This window comes from Dioscorea cayenensis, chromosome 16, assembly GCF_009730915.1.
Source record: "Dioscorea cayenensis subsp. rotundata cultivar TDr96_F1 chromosome 16, TDr96_F1_v2_PseudoChromosome.rev07_lg8_w22 25.fasta, whole genome shotgun sequence".
Taxonomy (NCBI): Eukaryota; Viridiplantae; Streptophyta; class Magnoliopsida; order Dioscoreales; family Dioscoreaceae; genus Dioscorea; species Dioscorea cayenensis.
In genome coordinates this window covers 13,593,255-13,614,422 of record NC_052486.1, presented here as the reverse complement: position 1 = coordinate 13,614,422, position 21,168 = coordinate 13,593,255, and the positions used below count along the sequence as shown (strand labels likewise).

General features: G+C 41.3%; 2 non-coding genes across 2 annotated transcripts; one reads left to right on the top strand and one right to left on the bottom strand.

Moving 5' to 3' along the window:
• The first annotated feature begins 17,200 nt into the window (after positions 1-17,200).
• On the top strand, positions 17,201-17,307 carry LOC120279719. The gene has a single exon (XR_005542024.1). It is a non-coding gene; the product is annotated as a small nucleolar RNA R71 (small nucleolar RNA).
• A 3,131-nt stretch (positions 17,308-20,438) lies between these two features.
• On the bottom strand, positions 20,439-20,545 carry LOC120279889. The gene has a single exon (XR_005542190.1). It is a non-coding gene; the product is annotated as a small nucleolar RNA R71 (small nucleolar RNA).
• Positions 20,546-21,168: the final 623 nt, after the last annotated feature.

Below are 21,168 nucleotides of genomic sequence, written 5' to 3'. Positions count from 1 at the left end.
GTAACTCGTGCTTGGCTTTCAACTTGACACCATCCCGGAAGGTACGCTTTATTTTTTTTGGTAGTTCTTACGCCAATTCTAGCCGGGATGAACACACCATCTTCAAGCATACCTAAGGTAAGAGAGAGGTACTTCGAGCTAATAACGTTAAACAAGCGCTTCTTGGGATGCAACCCAAGTTTCAAATCCATTGTTTTCATTTTTTCGTTTTCTAGCTGCTTGTTGAGTTTAATTTGTTGTGTTTATTGTTGTGTGATGTTCGTATGTTTGTTTGTTTGAATAATCGATGCTTATCTTATATTTATGAATCTTATCTAGTGGATTGGCATTGTTTGATTATGTTTTAATGTATATTTAAGTGTTATAAATGTTGTAAATTAGTTTTGCTCTAAGTTTCATGGGAGCCTATGCCAAAATTTTGCTTTTCCAAGTCTTCACGGGCTGCATACGGCCCGTATGGAACATTTTTGTGCTCCGTAGGGGCCTCTGGGGTGTCATGCTCCCGTGAGGCAGCCTATGAGGCTTATAGCCTCAGGGGCTAGAGAAGGACAGAAACTTTCACGGGCTCCATGCGCCCGCATGGAGCCCGTATGGCTTGCGGGCTGGAATTTCCAGCCTTAAGTAGCCACCTTTCTCTCCCTTTTTCTCACTCATTTTTCATCCATTTTCTTTCATTCTTTCACCATTTTTCTTCATTTTTCTTCCTCTTCAGTCCTCTCCTACCTCTTCTAACTTAGATCGTGTGGTTTAATTGAGGTTTTACCATCTATTTGACTGATCTTCATCGATTCAAGCTCTTAAGCCCTAGTTTTTGTTTTGGAGCAACCTTGCCTCTTCTTCTTGATCGTGCATGCTTATCTTACTTCAAACCATGAAGAATGTTTTAGGGTTCTTTGATATTAGATTTATTTGAATTTTGAGCCATGGTTTGTAAATTTTTGGGCTTCAAAAATGGGGGAAATTCTTGCAAAAATTAAGTCCGAGCTACAGTAACTTTTGAATGTTTCTTATATTGAATTTGTTTGACACTTGTAGCATCTTTGAAAACCCCTAGAAACACTTGCAGTAGAGAGATTTAGATATCATGATATTGATTGAACAAAGAACTTGCATGGACTTTTGTTTTCATAGTTTTTATAGTTTTTGTTTGTTTGTGCTCCCTACATATTTATTTGTGAGATGAACTATGTTTTTTTTGACATTTGCAGGGCTCAAGATATGAGCTTTATTCTCACCACCGATCAAGAATTGAACGTACCCCTTGTTCATGCATGTATTGCACAATCTTCATCAACAAAATGAGCCAGTCTCTTTACCCTTCCCTTTCATGCTTCATTTAATTATTACGAATTCTACACCATGTTCTGCTGATTAGTGTACATTGAGGGCAATGTACGATTCTAGGTGTGGGGATGGGTTATTTGCATGCTTACTTCACCGGTGATAGCTATGATTTATTGTTAAGAACCTCTTGGCTTGAATGAATGATAGTAATGAGTTGTAGTGTTATTTGTGCTATAAGGAAGTCATGTTTTCTCTCTAGCGCTTTCTTCACAACTTTGACACAGAACTTCTACCTTGTTTGCCCCAGCTATCCCACTACTTTGATTTAATGTGTTAGAGTGGTAAATTCATCCCTCAATGGTTTTTTAAAAGCTTTTGGTTCTTTTGTTCATTTTTCTTTATCCCTAAGTGAAGTTTTGCATGAAGTTGCTCAGGAGACATGTATATAATTGTTATCTAAAAAAAAATTGAAAAATGAATAATGAGTCTATGTCAGTATTCCTCTGCTAATTTAGCATGAATTTGTCTATGTAGATTGTAATCAAGTAAGTTGGGTGGCTTTTATGCCTAATCAGCATGTGCATCTTTCTGAAAGATTATAAGATATTTTGTGCAGTCTACGTTAGGCGGACTCGGGAAAAAAAGAAAGAAAAAAAAATAATGATAATAAAGAAAGAAAGAAGTATTTATTCTCCTGGACTCAATCATGCATTCACTTAGATACTAAAGTGTTGAATGTGGACCGAAGGACTCTTGACTTATTATTGAGGGTGTCTTTAACATTTCTAACACCGGTAGTCATTGAATGTGGCATGAATAGGGAGAGCGAGGGATGAAGTATGCACACACTCACAAGGAAAGCACTCTAGAGGAATCATGACTATCTCTACTGAGTTGGTTATTGTGCAACTCATTTTCTTGATTTCATTTCATCTGTGCCTATGGGGTTCTTTACTATTTGAGCTTGAGGTCATACATTTAGCCGTTTATCTTCTTGCCCATATTCTTTCATGTGTGTTTGCTAGGGGACAAGCAAACACTTAGGTGTGGGGATGTGTGATAAACGCCTAAATGTATGTATTTTATAAGTATTAATCTTGTATTTTTTGTGTATATTTTAATGAATTGATGCCCGTTTAAGTATAAATTGGTTATTTCGGTGCTGCAGATCTTAAATGAGCCGAACGAAGCTGAAAAATGCAAATTGGACGAATTCAACAACAAAAACGGCATTTTTGGGGTGTCGGCACTATAGCCGGCATTCGGCTGTGAGCTTCACGGGATCCATGCGTCCGCATGGGTGCCTGTGAGGTTTGCTGGAATTTCACAACTCTGTAGCTGAGTACTGTAGCACAGACACCTTTTCAGGACAAAATGGCAGTGAGCTTCACGGGCTCCATGCGCCCGCATGGTGCCCATATGGACCTGACGGGATATATATTGGGCTGATTTTCTAGGGCAAAAGGGAGAGCTTTTTGGAGGGGGGAGTTTTTCTCTTGGGCCTCTTAGGCCGCCGCCCCACTCTTCCAGCCGGCAATCTAATAACGCAAGAGTTCACCAAGAGGGAGACAAACTTTGGAGGAGAAGATAGGGAGAAGATTCTAGGCATCAAAAGCATCATTTGAGGGGAGATCTCTTCAAATCTTCAAGATCTTCACCATCCAAGGTGATTTAAAGCTAGAGGGAGTAGTTCTTAGTTATTTTCTTGTTTACTTGTTCCTTGGACCTGTATGAGCATTCCTCTTTACATGAGGAACTACCTTATTTGTGATTTGGACATGATGAGCTCTAGGGTTGATTGTTTGTAATTTGGATGATCATCTTTATTGATGCATTGTTGGATGTTGTATTTCTTTTATGGAATCTTGTAGTTTGTGGTTCAAGCCTTGTGTACTTTGATTTGTTGATTTGCATGAGAACTCTGTATTTCAACTTCTAGGTTGTACTTGGTTGCGTGACCATCACCCTTGTACTAAACACACTTGGCTTGGAAGGGATCCATGCACAAATACACCATGACCATTGGGTATTTTGTACCCTTCCAGCAATTAGCGTTGGCCCTAGTTTGAGTATCGAGCCTGATTAGAGATTTTCCTGAGTGTAATGCAATCATATGAGGATTTGGGCGGAAGCGATTCTGACATAATACTTGTATGGGATTAGGGTTCAATTGTCGTCACCATCGGGTTGAGCTAATTTAGGAGTTTCTTGGCCCAACTACCTTAGTTTGTTTCTTTGCTTTACTTTTGATGCAAATGAGTTTGTTTGATTGTAATAAGTTGGGAAGGGGATGCCCTACCAACCTTGTGTAGAAATTTGCTACTCTTTATCTAATACTTGTGTGTTTGGACTACTCTCTAGTATTTATTTTTGCAATCTTATATTTTTGTTTGGAATGATGATGCCTCTTTATGCCGTGAAGGGCATTAAGGGAGGTTGGTGAGCCTTCCCACATTTCATGGAAGCCGGACCCGACATGCAACGCTTGCAACACCTTTTGTTCGGGTTACATCTCGCCGGATGCACAAGAATAACCGGGGAAGTTCGTTCCACCCTCCTCTATTGTTTCATTGCATATATTATTATGTTTTTCATGATTAGTGTACATTGGGGACAATGTACAACACTAGGTGTGGGGATGGGTGTATTGTATGTATTAGGGTGATTATTTACATGCTAGTGTAGCCATGATGCCTTGTTCATTATTGTAAGACTCTTCTAGCATGGTTTAATGATCGATTTGAGTTACATACTTGTTGTTGTACTCTATTGAATCTTGTTTCACCTCTAGTATTATCTTGTGCACTGAATCTTTTGTTGATGCCCTGGGAATAACCAACATGACTACTCTAACTCTCTTGTATGCTTAACACACAACTTTGCGTATTTGGTCTTAGAGTACTAAGTTCTTTCATTTAATGAACTCTTAAGAACTTTTGAGTCTTGTTGAGCTAGCCTTAGTTTTGTGGCATGTAGAGTAGTCTGAAGACATGATCTAGGATGAATGTGAAAAAGAAAATGATGAAAAAAGAGAGAGAGAATGAATGAAAAGAGAAAAATGAATCTATGTTAGTATTCCTCTGCTAATGAAGCATGAATACATCAATGTAGACTGTAATCGAGTAGTTGGGTGGCTCTCGTGCCTAACCAGCATGTGCACCCTCCAGAAAGATTTTTTGGTGCAGTCTATGTTAGTCGGACTCGAAAAACAAAGAAAAAAATGAAATGAAATGAAAATAAAAACCCTAGTGATCTTGTTGGCTACCTACTAGAGGCTTTGAGAAGAATAGGGAGTTAGTTAGAGTTCAAGACTTGGAAGGATCTTACTTGCTCATTGGAGGAGCACTTAGCATTTTAAGACTTAGTACTCTTACCTGTGGAGTGATTAGCATCTAGAGCTGTACTGATTGAAGTCAGTAGGCTAGACTAGTTCAGGGTAGATGAAATACGAGATTCACACACATGGCACAAACATATAAGAGGTGAGACAGGATCTTTCCTTTGTGCTTAATTTTTGTAACTCATTATCTGTTATCATTTTCCTATGCTTGTAGAGTCTTGTATTTATTTGAGCCGGAGGTAATACATTTAGCCACTTATCTTTATCTTTGTTTTTCATGATGTGTTTGCTTGGGGACAAGCAAATGCTTAGGTGTGGGGATATTTGATAAGTTTCTAAATGTACATATTTCTGTATATGTATTTGTCGCTTCTAGCATGTATTTTTACTAGAATTGATGCCAGTTTTGTGTTTAATCGTGTATTATTTGCTTTGCAGGGCACGGGAACGCCATGGATGACACGAAGATTTAATTTGTGCGAAAAGGAGAAGAAAACCAGGTCACAGTACTGTAGCGTATTCCCTGTAGTAAAAGGCTGTAGATGGAGTACTGTAGCACCTGGAGAGTTTTCAAGGCAGAATCTGAATCATGGCATATGGCCTCAATGCTGCCCGGTATAGAGCCCGGGCTGATCACTATAGCACAAAGGAAGTTAATTGATTGAAGGCGTACTGGCTCAATGAGGTGCTCATTGAGCCAGTATGGATACTATTTGGAGTGCATATGAAGAGTTTTCTTGCCCCGAACAGTGTCAATGAGGAGCTCAATGAGGTCCTCATTGAGCCAGTTTACCACCTCGGGATTGATGGATCTTGGAGTAATGAGGAGGGATAAAAAGGGTGTTTTTGGGGGAAGAAAAGGAGGACTTTTGGGGAGAGACATTGAGGGTTCTTGGAGCCACCACTTGGGAGGAAGGAGAGAAAGGAAGACATCATATTCTTGGAGATTTTGCTTGAAGCTTGGGAAGATAAAGGGCTTGAACTTCAAGGGGAAGCTTCATCATCAAGGGAGGAGAAGCATTCGGCACCTTTAGGGCTAGAAGAAGCGTCATTCGGCCGACATTCTCCTTCCTCTTCATCATTCGGACTAGGGAGTGCCATTTATGCATTTACTTCTTGCTTTGGTTGTGTTTGAGACATTTATTTGTATGATGGCACACTAGATCCCCAAGGCCACCAGATGTAGGTGAACCTTGGGGGGTTCATCATGTATTTTGGATGCTTCACTTTCATTTGGAATGCATTGGTGTGATTTGTGGTTTAGCTCATGTTATTTCAAGCCTAGAACTATAATATGGAGGAATCCTTAGTTCTTATTTGAGTTGTATACGTAGACGTGAACTACTCACGTGTACTAGATCATCATTGAGCTAAAATGGGAGATCCTTGACCAACATGCCGAGAAATTGGATGTAGGTTGCCCCTCCGAACCATGAGGATGAACTTAGGTTAAGTGCGTCTTTATTTTGCGATCTCCATGTGCTTAATGCAATCATAGGAATATGATTAAGGAGAAATCCTTGTCATAATTTGTATGGGATTAGGGTTTGACTACTGAGAAATCGGGGTTGAACTATTGTTGAGTTTAGTCGGCCTAAATCACCCATGTCATCTATTCTTATGCTTCCATACATCATGATGAATCCCTCTTGGGAATCCTCATCCCTAGGCCTGTTCTTATCATTATTGCTCTTGTGGTTTCCTTGCTTGTTGTGGGACTGCTATACTTGTATTCTTAATTACGTTATTGCATGTACTAGAGTAAGAACATGTTAGAGTTTTAAGGTTAGAAAATAAGCGATGGAGGAGTAATAGGAGCTCCTTAGCCCCGTGGAATACTATGACCCCTGTGTCACTCACAGGGTATTACTTGACGATCTCGTACACTTGTGGGCGATCAATCAATACCCCGTCTCTATACCTGCAGATCATACCGATCAATCGTATGGTCTCCAGGCCGAGGGGTGCAGGTATGATCGTCTTCTCAGCCCCTCGAATGGCGTCCAGTAGACCCATCCTAATGATGAGTCTACTAATGTATGGTCCTGAGAAAATAACTCTAATCCTAGCGTATTGCCCCTGGTACCTCAGATACTCACCTATAATGTGCTAAAGATAGATTGGCTGACTTTACAACATGGAGTACAGGTATAATGGCTCATGTCTGCTCAATACCCCTGTGCTATCACCATGGCCATTCACCGACCTACTCAGAATGGCATGCAAGTAGCGATATGCAGGTCGAGCAAGGCATGTTACCTTGGACATAATGCTCTATACGCTCTCTGCTGGGTCAAAGCGCAAAGATAGTCTTTCGGCAACTGAGTGTATTCCTCTGTATCTGTGAATGCCTCATTGTATAGTCCTAGTAGAATCAAAAACTAACTGATGCTCATGCTATTGTGATGTCCAAATGGTCTAAATTGGATCGTGTCGATGCTCGAGACACAGCTACAAGAGCAATCAAAATCAAACGATGAGAGCACCTCTAGTGTAAGCATGCGGATAGCTGGCTCCCTGATCAACAGTAAACATCACCAACTACCCGCTGAGAGGAGCTCATCACCCTCATTGGCCATGTCATCAGCTAACTTCACCTCCCTGATTTAGCTCAAATCTGGAAATCACATCTGACCGAACTTGAGCTTCGATAAATGCTCGAATCGAGCCTGGTGCTCGAGATTCAAGAACTCTATATACTCTGACTTAGGTGAGGCCTCTCAAGGACACTTGCCAGCTACTTTCTTAGTCCTTGGTGCCATACCTACAAGTCTTGAAAAGAAAATTGATCAAATAAACTCACAAAACAAAACTGCATGAATCCACAAGGTCATGTGGAAATTCCACACTCCCGTGTGGATCCAAGGGGCATGAAAACCGCTCGGCCGCACGCTAAAAACCAAAAATACAACCTAAAATCCTTTCTAAACTCATTCTAAACATTCATCAACCATTTAATAAAAACAACCAAGCACATGCACCAGTTTAATTGAGAGAAATTCAACATTTGGCAAAGAAAAGAGAGAACAAGGGTTTACTGACGAAATAAAGAATGAAAATTTGAAATCGGCCAGAAACTCGGGTAAAATCCCTCTAAAATGATGGTGTGAAGTCGGGATAGTGCAAGGATGTGATCTCAAAGTGTTTGTGAGTGAGAAGATGAAGAAACGCGAAGAGATTTTTAAAGCAAAACCTGCACCTCTTGGTGTTCTGTACATTCACACGTGCGTGTGGAAATTACCCATGCCTCGAGATAGCACACTTTTGTTCTGAATGCATCAACATGGACATGTGAAAATTCCCCATGCCCGTGTGCCCGAATCATAGGGCACCCACACGCCCCTGTGGCTCCTCTGTCCACACAAGAAAGTCATTTAAGTGTTTCACATGCTCGTGTGGAAATTCCACATGGGCATGGATCTTCACAGGGCCCATCACATGGGCACATGCCCCTATATCTTGTTGGGATGGCGAGGTCTTCTCTGCAAGAAATCACATGGGCAGTTGGAAATTACCCACGCCCGTGTGTAATGCACAAGTTTAGTGATAAACTCCTAAATGTATGTATTTTGCAAGTATTTATTATCTATGAATTGTGTATTTTATTAATGAATCGATGCCCTTTTGGTCTAAATTGTGTTATTATTGCATTTCAGGCCTACATGAAGCCCTGGGGGACTCAGCGACGCGATTGGGGATGAATTCGGCATCAAAACGGCGTTCCGAGCCGGGGATACTATAGCGGAGTACTGTAGCAGCTTTACTATAGCAGTTACTATAGCTCATCACGGGCTTCTCTTCAGAAAATTGGATATCCCGAGGGGTCGGTATATGGCCGGTATATTGACCCGTTTACCCATCTTGATCAGGGCATATAAAAGCTTTGTTAGGGCATCATTTGGGGGACTTTTGGCCACCACTCTCCACCATCATTTTCTAGAGCTTTAAGTCTGTGGAAGAAGGCAGATCTGAGGGGCAAATTGAAGATGGAAGAAGGTTACACTCAAGGAAAATGATTTAGGAGCTCGCCGGCATGGATCCAACGAGTTCTCATCAGCACCTTCTAGTCTTCATCTTAGGGGAGTTTGTTATGAGCTTTTCTTTTTAAATTATCTCCTACACTTGCTCCTTTGTTGATAATGAACTAGACTCTCAAGGTCACTGGGCATCCGGTAAACCTTGGGATGAACTTGCTTGTATGGATGCTTGATTTACAATTATGGTATTTGTGTGGTTTGTGATCTTTGCTTGGTGCTCTTTTATGTGTTGTTTTGCATGAGAACTCTGTGATCCAACTTCTAGGTTGTATTTGGTGTGAGACCATCACCCTTGTACTCGACACACCTTGCTTGGAAGGGATACATGTATGAATACACCATGACCATTGGGTATTTCATACCCCTCCAACTATTAGGGTTGTACCTAGGTTGAGTTTCGCGCTTAATTTGTGATATCTGTACTTGTAATGCGATCGTAGGAGGATTTGGTCGGAAGAGATTCCAAGCCAATACTCTTATTGGATTAGGGATTACCATCGTGACCATCGGGGTGATCTATTTTTGGAAGTCTCTTGGTCCAACCACCACTGCCTTTGTAATTCTAACATCCATCTAGCTTTAGTAGTGCCGAGGAGATCCTCACCCGGGGACCTAGCACTTTCATTGTTACTTGCTTCCTTAGTATGTTTATGTGGTGAGCCTTAGCCCATGTGTTTATAGCTTTCTCATTGTTATTTTCCTTATCTTGTTTTAGTCCTATATTTGGTAGACTAGACAGTGCTGTCTAGGGGGAAGTAATAGCAGCTTATGAGAACCTAGGGAATACGACCCCTGTGTCATGCATAGTGTATTACTTGATGACCCGTGCACTTGCGGTCTCATCAAGTTTTTGGCACCGTTGCCGGGGAACTCCACGAATGCTAGGAAAACCTTTAGCTCATTGCTCTAGTTATTTATCTTTGTCGTTGTAAATATTTGTCTTTGTATGTGTCTTTTACCATTTTGTGCATATTTAGTTATTTTGTTTCTTTCGTGTTTTCTTTGATAGCTTATTCTTGCTAGTTTTGTTTATTTACACAGGGGCATGGACTTTGAAGAAAAATTGCTTGGTGCTAAAATGTATGCACTTGAGAAACAGATTGAAGAATTAGATGCCACGAGAGCACACCAATATAATCTGGCCCTGGATTTTCAAGAAAGATTATTGGCCGCTAAAATGTATGCACTTGAGAAAGAAATGGAAGAACTTGATGCCAAGAGAGCACGCCTTAGCAATCCATATCCTGATGTTTACAATCCATATTGGGGAGGGCACCCACACTCTTCGGCACCTCATCATACCCAACAATGGGAGTACCCTCTTGATGGATTGCTACCATTACCCTCCTTTCAAGAACCCTGGTACTACCAACCTCCTGTAGACCATAGTAAATAACTCAATCAACGAGGGTCTCAGCGCACAAGATGTGTTTGCAAGATTCATGATGAATGCGGATGCGGAGCTTGAAGCCATGAATACCGTAATTTTTAATGCCCAACAATCTCTTCAAAGTATGGAAAACAAGATGGGAGAGTCTTCCAATATATCGACCAAGCTGCCACGAACTACTAAAGACATATATGAGAATGACATTAGAAAGGAATAGAATAAGGGTGAAATTGTGGTGGAAGTTGGTATTGAGGTGTTGGATGTTGAAGAAGCAATTGTTGTACCACAAATACCTTTTGAGCAAATAATTGATGTTCCACCTCAAGTTGAAACTAAAGAAGATAAAGCAAAGGATGAGATCATAGACGTCGAGACATTTGATGAAGTTGAAGAAATTCCATCGACCACATTTGAAGACACTACTTGACTCAAATTCGACCATTCCATCAAACAATTAATAATTTTCAAGTGCAAAGAAGAAATTATGGGAATTGTATTTGAAGATGTGGGTAAGATGCCAAGGTCATCCTTGAACCCACCTATGTCGGGCTTGGACAATTCCCAACCAAAAGATTTTTCCTTGGCGGCCCAAGCAAATGTTATGGCCAATTGAAGTTCATCACACCATGGTTGAGAAAAATATTGTCGATAGGATGTTGAAGCCACCAATTGATCCACCTATGCATGGCTTAACAAGCTCTCAACCAAACTTGTTCCCTTGGAGACCCAAACAACACTTACGGGTAGTTCAAGGCATTTTGACATGTGTTGAGGAAGCAAATGCGGGTATGAGATTGAAACCTTCCAAGGACCCGCCAATGCCGAGCTTAAACAACTCCCGGTCCAAGCTTTTTCCATGGAGGCCAAAAGGTGACTCATGCTTGACCTCCAAATTTGCATCATCCCGGAGGGTAAGTTTCGTATTTCTTGGTAGTTTTTATTCAACTCTTAGCCAGGATGAACACACCATTTTCAAGCCTTCCTAGGTAAGAAAGAGGTACGTCGAGCTAATGACGTTAAATAAGCGCTTCTTGGGAGGCAACCCAAGTTCTTTTAATTTCTCATATTCTTTTTCTCATTTGTGTTGTTTTGCTTAACATGTACTCTTTGTGTGGTTTGGTTGTAATTGCATTTTCATCATTTTTCTTAGTTCTTTAGCCTTTGTGTTTTCTTGTTTGTCACGTGGTCTTTGAGAAATTCTTATTCTTGATGCATGTTTGTTGATGTTTTGAGTGTTTTATCGATGTTTTCCGGATTTATTTTTCAAGGTTTTAATCATAAACGAAGTGTGCAATATGTGGAGAACAAAAGTTGTGTGTCAGGAAAATCCCGAGGACCATCCTTGCGGCCACAAGGATGCCCCTCGAGACTCATCCAGAGAGTCTTGAGGACCATACTTGTGGGAGCAAGGATGCCCCTCAAGACCACCCGAGTGAGGGCTATTAAAGTGAGGATTTGGGACACTTTACTATTCATCCTTCTTCCCAAGTCTTCTAACCTTTTCGCCCTCATTTCTCCACCGTTTTTAATCATTTTTTTTTTGCTCTAGGTTGCTCTCCTCCTCCTCTTTTCCATTTTAGTGATAAAATTTGGAGTTTGAGCAAGCTTTTGGCCGGATCAAACCATTAAATTCACTCATCTTACTCTAGGGCAAGGGTTTGTCCTCTCACTCAAAACCTTGATTTCTTCTTGTTTTTGAGGGTGGAATTTCTGGGATTTTTGTTGGTTTGTGAATGCTTAATGATTATCGAAATGTTTTTCTTGATTTGTAAAATTTTTGGCTACTCTTACAAGCAAAGTTCCTGAAATTTTTTTCCGAAATTACTATAGCAATGGCATTTTCTTGTTTTTCTTCTTTCTTTCGATGCCTACTTTGCTTGTAACTTGGTTGGATGATCTTCACTATGTTCTTACTGGATACCCATCAGGAAATTAACTTTCAAGATAGCTAGGAGGGATGGTTCTCGTCCTCCTTTCCTTACCCGATGACAAATGACAAGTTTTGGGCCTCCATTGCTACCGACTCAAGGACAAGGACACTTGGCTCAGATCACATGGACATTGCTCTGTTTTCTATTTTCTTTTATTTCTATGTTTTGATTGTTTTTTGTGTTGTAGTTGTTTATTGTGTTTGTGTTGATGGGTGTGTGAATAGATGCCTCGAAGTGATGTTCTTTTCTGCCTTGCAAGGTGGAATTAGGACATCAAGCACACTTTCTTCCTCCATCATCTACCATGATCTTTTGTGGTCACCTCGATCTCATGGACTTCACAACTCATGCTTTGAGACTCAGGAAAATTCACGAAACCCTCTTACTATGTTTTTATTATCTATCTTGTGGCATTCTATTGATTAGGCACATTGAGGGCAATGTGCATCTTTAAGTGGGGGGTGGAGTTCCGTGAACTTTGAAAATGTTTGCATTTGTATGCTTGATTACCTATGATAGCTATGATTTTATTGTTAAGGACTTCCTAGCTTGGTAGAATGATAGTTGTGAGTTGTACTTTATTTGTGCTTGAATGTAGTTCTATATCATCTCTAGTGCACCTATATACATGTTCACGATTACTTCTACCTTGTAAACTCCAACCAACCCATCATTATGATTTTGGCATTAATTTGTTAAATTCTATTTTCAATGCTCTTTTAAGAGCTTTTGTGTTCCTTTATTGTTTTCTCTAGCTTAGAGTGTACTATTGTAGCAAGTCTATACAAGGGACATGAGATATAGTTTTTACATGTGAAAAAAAATGAGTTTATGATAGTATTCCTCTGCTAGTATAGCATGAATGCGTCTATGTAGACTGTATTTGAGTACGTTGGGTGGCTCTTGTGCCTAATCAGCATGTGCATCCTTCAGAAAGATTGTAAAATTTTTTTGTGCAGTCTATGTTAGTCAGACTCATAAAAAAAAAGTGTGTATGCTTGTATATATGTGTGATAGAAATATAGTATCTCTCTTGTTCCCTTAAGGTTTGCTGCATAGTTACTTGAAAGTTAGAGTTTTATCTAGGAACTAGAGGACTCTTAATTGAGTACTGAGGATGTCTTTATCGTTTTAATGCCATTTTCATTCTGTGTGGGGTGAATGGGCATCCTGGGGTAATCCAGGGTGTGGAGGTCAAGATGGGGGTTAGCACACACTCACAGGAGCACTCTAGATGAGATAGAACTATTATTACTTCACTATTTATTGAGTAGCTCACATCTTGATTTCTGTCCATTTGTGCTTGTGGAGTTCTTTAGTATTGAGCTTGAGGTCGTACATTTAGCCATTTATCTTCTTGCCCCTGGTTTTCATGTTTGTTTGCTTGGGGACAAGCAAATCCTTAGGTGTGGGGATGTTAGATAAACGCCTAGATATATGTATTTTGCATGTATTTATTATGTATGAATTGTGTATTTTATTAATGAATTAATGCCCTTTTGGTCTGAATTGTGTTATTATTACATTTTAGGCTTACTTGAAGCCCTAGGGGACTCAGCGACGCGATTAGCGATGAATTCGGCATCAAAACGGCATTCTGAGCTGGGGATTATTGTAGCGAAGTACTGTATCAGTCTCACTGTAGCAGTTACTATAGCTCATCACGGGCTTCTCGGCAGAAAACTGGTTATCCAGAGGGCTCGGTATATGGCCGGTATATTGACCCGTTTACCCATCGGGATCTGGGTATATAAAAGCTTTGTTAGGGCATCATTTGGGGGACTTTTGGCCACCACTCTCCACCATCATTTTCTAGAGCTTCAAGTCTGTGGAAGAAGGCAAATCTGAGGGACAAATTGAAGGGGGAAGAAGGTTACACTCAAGGAAAACGATCTAGGAGCTCACCGGCGCAGATCCAACGAGTTCTCATCACCACCTTCTAGTCTTCATCTTAGGGTAGTTTGTTATGAGCTTTTCTTTGTATCTCTTATCTCCTACACTTGCTCCTTTGTTGATGATGAACTAGACTCCCAAGGTCACCGGGCATCCGGTAAACCTTGGGACGAACTTGCTTGTATTGATGCTTGATTTACATTTATAGTATTTGTGTGGTTTGTGATCCTTGCTTGGTGCTCTTTGATGTGTTGTTTTGCATGAGAACTTGGTGATCCAATTTCTAGGTTGTATTTGGTGCGAGACCATCACCCTTGTAGTTGACACACCTTGCTTGGAACGGATACACGTATGAATACACCATGACCATTGGGTATTTCATACTCCTCCAACTTTTAGGGCTGTACCTATGTTATATTTCGGCCTTAATTTGTGATATTCCTACTTGTAATGCGATCGTAGGAGGATTTGGTCGGAAGGGATTCTGAGCCAATACTCTTATTGGATTAGGGATTACCGTCGTGACCATCGGGGTGATCTATTTTTGGATGTCTCTTGGTCCAACCGTCGTTGCCTTTGTAATTCTAACATCCATCTAACTTTAGTAGTCCCGAGGAGATCCTCGCCCGGGGACCTAGCACTTTCATTGTTACTTGCTTCCTTAGTATGTTTATGTGGTGAGCCTTAGTCCATTTATTCATAGCTTTCTCCTTGTTATTATCCTTATCTTGTTTTAGTCCTATATTTGGTAGTCTAAAAGTGCCGTCTAGGGGGAAGTAATAGCAGCTCTTGCGACCCTAGGGAATATGACTCCTGTGTCACGTACAGGGTATTACTTGATGACCCGTGCACTTGCGGAGTTATTATTCAGACACAGGGGTAGACACACGCCCCTATGTCTTCTCAGGATAAAGCTCTGAATGTCTGTAGAGAAACACACGCACGTGTGGAAATTCCACACGTGCATGTGAACGTCAGAAGGCCGTTCACAGGGGCAGACACACACCCCTGTGTCCTCTCGGCATAAGCTCTGAACGAAAACACATGCCCGTGTGGAAATTCCACTCGGTTGCCTATTTTTTCTAAATGACTTAGAAAAAATCACAAACTTTGCAGAAAATTTCTAAACATTTACACCTATTCAAAGCCTACTTATAATATGCACAAGTAACCCAAAGAATCATGAGAAACATGCTCAAACGACCAAGAACACTTCGCCACACTCGATTAAGCATATGAAAATACCAAAGGTCGACAAGAAAAACACAACAATTTGCATGTAAAAATTAACACACCAACACTCAGAGCCTTTTTCATGCAAGTTCTAAGCTAGAAACTTGAAAAACAGTAAAGACTTGGGTTGCCTCTCAAGAAGCACTTGTTTAATGTCACTAAACTTGATGTACCTCTTCTTACCTAACGAGGGTCTCATAGATGAAGGTTTTCTCTGACCCTTAACTTGAAAGCATGATGAACATAATCTTTTGAGGGTAGAGGAAGACTTATCGAGCATACTACCACATGATGGTTTGTCACCCTCACTCCATTCTTGTACATCCCCATTAGCCTTAGGGCATTTCTTGTGGTGTCTCCTTGCTCGCTTCATCTTTTAGAGCACCTTTTTCATTATCCCATGGTAGATGGTACCTTTTCCTCTCGACCAAGCATCAAGACTTCTTCATTGTCCACTTCTTGGTCTAGCACCCCTTTATATGGGTCCAAATTCATCATTTCCTGCACATATTAATCTATCAGTTCATCGGTAGTGTTAAGAAAGTAAAGAGTATCATTTAAATCAAGAGAATCTCTCATGGCTTCGGCGAGGCATTATGTCAACTTGTCAACGCCAATCCTCAGTGTCAACTCCCCACTGTCCATGTCGATAAGTGCCTTGGAAGTGCACAAGAATGGCCTTCCAAGTATCAAAGGAATATCTACATCCTTGTTGACATCCAACACTACAAAATCCATAGGAAATATGTCTTTGTCAACCTTCACAAGTACGTCTTCGATAATGCCCCTCGGATGTCTAACCATTTGGTCCGCCAATTGAAGTGTCATCCGAGTGGGCCTAGGCTCTTCCAAGCCTAGCTTTTGAAAGAACGAGTACGGCATGACATCGATACTAGCCCCTAAATCCGCAAATGCCATCTTTTCACCCATATTATTAATGTTGCACGGAATAACAAAGCTTCCGGGGCCTTTCTTGTTATTCGGCATATTCTTTTGCAAAACTGCCAAACAAGAGGCATCTAAGACCACCGATGCACTCTCCTCCAACTTTCTCTTGTTGGTCATAAGGTGGTTCAAAAACTTTGGATGCCAAGGCATTTGGGACAACGCCTCCACAAAAAGGAATGTTAATGTGCAATTGCTTTAATAGACCGAGGAACTTCTTGTATTGTTCATCATTTTGGTTGTTCTTCAACCTTGAAGGATAAGGGATTCATGGTTTGTAAGGTGGGGTTGCCACCTTCTTTCTCTTAGTTCTCTCCCCAACCTCCACGATCTCGGGTTCTTCAACATTAGTCTTCTCACTCAGAAGCCTACCCTCAACCTCACGACCACTTCTCGGATTGGTTTTGATGTTACTAGGCAAGCTTCCTTGTGATCTCTATGATAAAGACTTCATAATTTGCCCCACTTGATTTTCTAGATTATGCAATGACACGGTGTGGTTACAAAGCGTAGCTTCAACCGGTTGCAATGTTGTATCCGATGACTGGACGAGTCTCGTCAATGCTTTCTCTAAATCAGTCATCCGGGTTTCCAAGCCAGAAACTCGAATCTCCATGGTCGGGGATTGTTGTTGTTGAAAACCCTGTGGTGCCATGGCCGTTTGTTGTCCTTGGTTATTCCAAGAAAAGTTGGGATGGCTTCTCCACCCTTGGTTGTAGGTGTTTCTATAAGGATTACCTTGTTCTCTTCCCGAATTGTCCACAGAGACTACTTGTTCAGTTGGGGCTGAAGTAGCAATCAAAATAGGAAATCGGATGGCATATGACAACCCCCACAACCATCACAACTTGTGATTGCAGCGACCCTTGGTGAAGTCAATGTATCCAATTTCTTGCTCAATGCACTTGGGCTGCCAAAGATGTAACCGCATCAATTTTATGGAGTCCAGCCACTTTCTTCCTTTCTCTTGCATTCCATTGGTAGCCATTCAAACCCATTTCTTCAATCAATTGCTGGGCTTCTTTGGGGTCTTGTTCCCCATTGTACCTCCTGCGACTGAAGTAGCAATCAAAATTGGAAATTAGAAGTTCGTTTGTTGCTTGTGCTCAACTCGATATAGAATGTATTAATGATCATCCACTCGGGGAACCCATGTTGTGGACACTTCTGCAAATGGTCCTTGAATCGTTCCCGAGTCTCAAACAAAGTTTCAAGATCCATCTAAACAAATAAAGATATCTCATTACGAAGCATTGCTAATTTTCCAGGAGGGAAGTACCTTGTAAGGAAAGCTTCGACCATTTCGTTCCATGTTGTGATGGAAGCTCTTGGCAATGAATGGAGCCACTGTTTGGCCCTTCCTTTCAAAGAGAATAGGGAAAGCCCTCAAGCAAATTACATCATCATAAACCCCATAGATCTTCAACATGTCATACACTTCAAGGAAGTTCTCAATATGATTGTTGGGGTCTTCATCAGCTAACCCATTAAATTATGCAGACTATTGAACCAACTGAATATAGGCCGGCTTTAACTCAAAATTCTGGGATGCTACTGGTGGCCTCATAATGCTCGATTGTCTCCCAAGAATAGTAGGTCTAACAAAATATGAAAGAGTTCTTGGTTGGCTCTCTTGTTCAGCCATGTTTTCAGATCCTTCACTCTCTACCGGTGGAGAAATCAATTAGTCTTAACACCTCACACTGCGTACAATTGCAAGAAGCTCTGGGGATTCCAAGTGATAAACCCTATTCCCTAATATGGGTCTAACCTTTTGGTCCAGGCGAAAGTGTTAAAAATGCGACCTGTTCTTTCGTTATGATGAGCATTACTTTTATTAGGTTTAAGCAGTAATATATATGTATATGTGTTCTTTTGGGCATGTAGGGTTACGAAGCATTCTTTCCTTATGTTAAGCATTAACTTTCTCGGGTTTTTACACTAATATGTGTGTTTTTATGTTACTTTTATGCAGGTAGAGTTGTGAGGCCGATTATGTAGGAAAGAAGTCAATGTGGATCATAATGCACCGATTTTGGAGGAAATCTTGCTAAGGTTCAAACGCGAAGACATACGTCGGGTGTGAGATGCTAGAGTGTGTGCCATCCTCCTCGTATTTGACTTAGCACAACCATTTGGAGGGGCACAAGGGCAGTCACACTCAAGCATTCCGACTTATGCACATAGAACAAGATCTCCATCAACTTATCCGTCACTGAAGTAGCAAAGCGATCCACGACGTGAACATGTGCCCGTTTGCGTTACCTTGATGAAAGTATGGATTCGGGAAGTATTTCAGGCCGGATACTATAGCAGAGCACGGTAGCAAAGTACTGTAGAAGCACTATTCACATCCGGCTGAGAAAACTACAGAACAGAGAATCCACACGGGCGTGTGGAGATTCCACACGCCCATGTGAAAAATCTACAGGGGCGTCCAGAGGGGCGTGTGGATCCCCGATTCCATCCCTATTTAAACCCGATTCAGCCCTGATTTCAGCATTCTTTTCTGAATCTTTTCCCCAACTTGAGAGAGGGCTTCGGCTAGGATTTTGAAAGGTTCTACAGCTCTGACATCGCGCGTCATTTGGAAGAAGGTTATTGGGAGAGCTTTCGTCGGCACCGATCTGGCGAGGTGTATCCTAGGCAGGACGAAGGACCCTTCGCGACGAGTAGAGGACTCTCCACAAGACCATCGACATAACTATCGAGGGGGTTTTCTATGGATTCATTGCTTTTACATTCTATTTCTTTGATTGTAATTAGCTCCATGGAGAGCTAAACCCCTAGTGGGTACTTGGGTATTTGTGAACCCTAGGATGTATTCGTTTCATTGAATCTCTTTATTATGCTTTCAATTAATTGATGTTTATTGTGAGTTCCAACCTTGATTGCTTCATTGTTTGAATACTCCCCTAGAGTGATGCTAGGGTTGAGAATTCTTGTTGGTAACCTTGTGAGTGAGTGACACACCACGAGTGTTAGACAAAGCTAGGCTGGAGAGGGTTGAGAGGATGAGTCGAGAGGTACAGGAGCGTCCCCTTTCCCCTCCATTGTGTTAGATTCTACCTCCGTTCCTCGAGTTCTTCGCGGCCATAATAGAGTGAATGGTCTAAGGGATGATCTTCCGCTGGGGCTTAGTTGCGGGTGCAAAGGAGTGAAGCGTAGAATTGATCTTAGTATTTACGGCATAATTGTGGTTAGGGACCTTCCACCTAGACCAAAGGGTTAGGTCTATAATTAGGAAGTGATTTATCACTTGGAATCCCTAAAGCTCATTGCAATTCTATGTGAGTGCGAGGTTGAGAGGTTATCCAATCTCTCCTCCGGGACATGTATAGAGTTAGGCATGGTTGACCTTAGATTTGGGACTATGTAATTAAGGATTTCCATGACTCACTGTTGCATTAATTAGGAAGCATAATAGAGGGTTCTTGTACTTGAAACAATTGTCCTAGGCGGAGCAATATCCGGGTACCCCATCTTTTTCGATTTCCTTACCTTCTCCTTTACTTGTGCTCTCTTACTTATTGTTTTTACTTTTGAGAATTGAATCATTGTCACATATATCACTATTTATCTTTCACATAGCTAAGAAGTGAATTAAGTGTTTTTATTCCCTACTCCCTGTGGATACCATACCCGCCCATATGGGATTATTACTTCGACAAAGCCGTGCACTTGCGGGATATACGCAAGGGGATTTTGTCAAGGTTTTGGCGCCGTTGCCGGGGAGTAAGCATTTAGAGATACTTTGCACTTTGTTTTCTTAGCTATTTTACCATACATTCTATTTCATATCTTCTTAATCTATCATCATTCTTATTTCTTTTTCTTTCTATTTTTGGGTGTAGCTCCAGGTTATGACCCGAGGGAACACCTCAATATTGATTGAAGGAGATCCCGAACTTGAACGTACATTTAGAAGAAAAGGGAAAGAGCCTGTGTAAGAACAGTCTAATCTAGCATATTTGGAAGTGGAAGAATCTGAAAACATGGCAGAACAAAATGAGCAACAGCGAACATTATCCGATTATAGTAGACCTTCAGTGTTGGGGACACAATCGAGTATTGTGCGTCCCCCGATTACAGCTCAGAACTTCGAGCTGAAGCCGGCATTCATCAACATGTTACAGCAATCCGCACAGTTCAATTGTTTGGACGTTGAGGATCCAAACAGTCATATATAGAGTTTTCTTGAGGTGTGTGATATGCTGAAGATAAATGGGGTGATGGATGATGCCATCAAGTTGCGAGCCTTCCCATTTTCCCTAAAGGGGAGAGCGAAGCAGTGGCTACACTCATTACCTAGAGCATCAATTATCACATGGGAGGAGACGGTAGAAGCTTTTCTTACCCGTTATTTCCCTCCCGAAAAATCCGCGAAGCTTAGGAATGAGATCTCATCCTTTGTTCAATTGGAATTAGAGTTTCTATTTGAGACATGGGAAAGGTTCAAGGAGCTCCAGAGAAAGTGCCCGCAACATGGATTTTTAAAGTGGATGATTGTTCAGACCTTTTACAGCGGTTTGAACCCGAGTTCAAGGCAACTCTTGGATGCGGCAGTAGGAGGTACCTTAGGTAGCAAGACCCTCGATGAGGCCCATTAGTTAATTGAAGTAATGGGGTTAAACAACTACCAATGGAATGCTAGGTAGAAGAAAAAGGTGGCCGGTCTCCATGAGATAGATGCCGTAACTTCATTGGCGGCTCAAGTGGAAAATCTGAGTAAGAAGTTAGATCTTCTAACTTCAAATAGAGTAGCGGCCGTGACGAATTGCAATGGGTGTGGTGGAGGACATGCTCCCTCTGATTGCCCAATCTCTATTAGTGATGTATCTTCGGTGGAGAACGTTGATTTTGTAGGTAATGGCATGAGATCTCAAGGAAACCCATATAGCAATACCTACAATCCGGGTTGGAAGAATCATCCAAATTTCTCCTGGGGCAATCAGGGTCCACCAAAGGCCATGGGGCCACCGGGTTTCCAACCACAACAACAAGCCCTGCATGTGAAAAATAGAGTTTCAGGTTTGGAAACCCGAATGAATGATTTGGAGAAGGCCTTGACTAGATTTGTGTAATCTGTGAATACAAGGTTTGAATCAGTTGAGG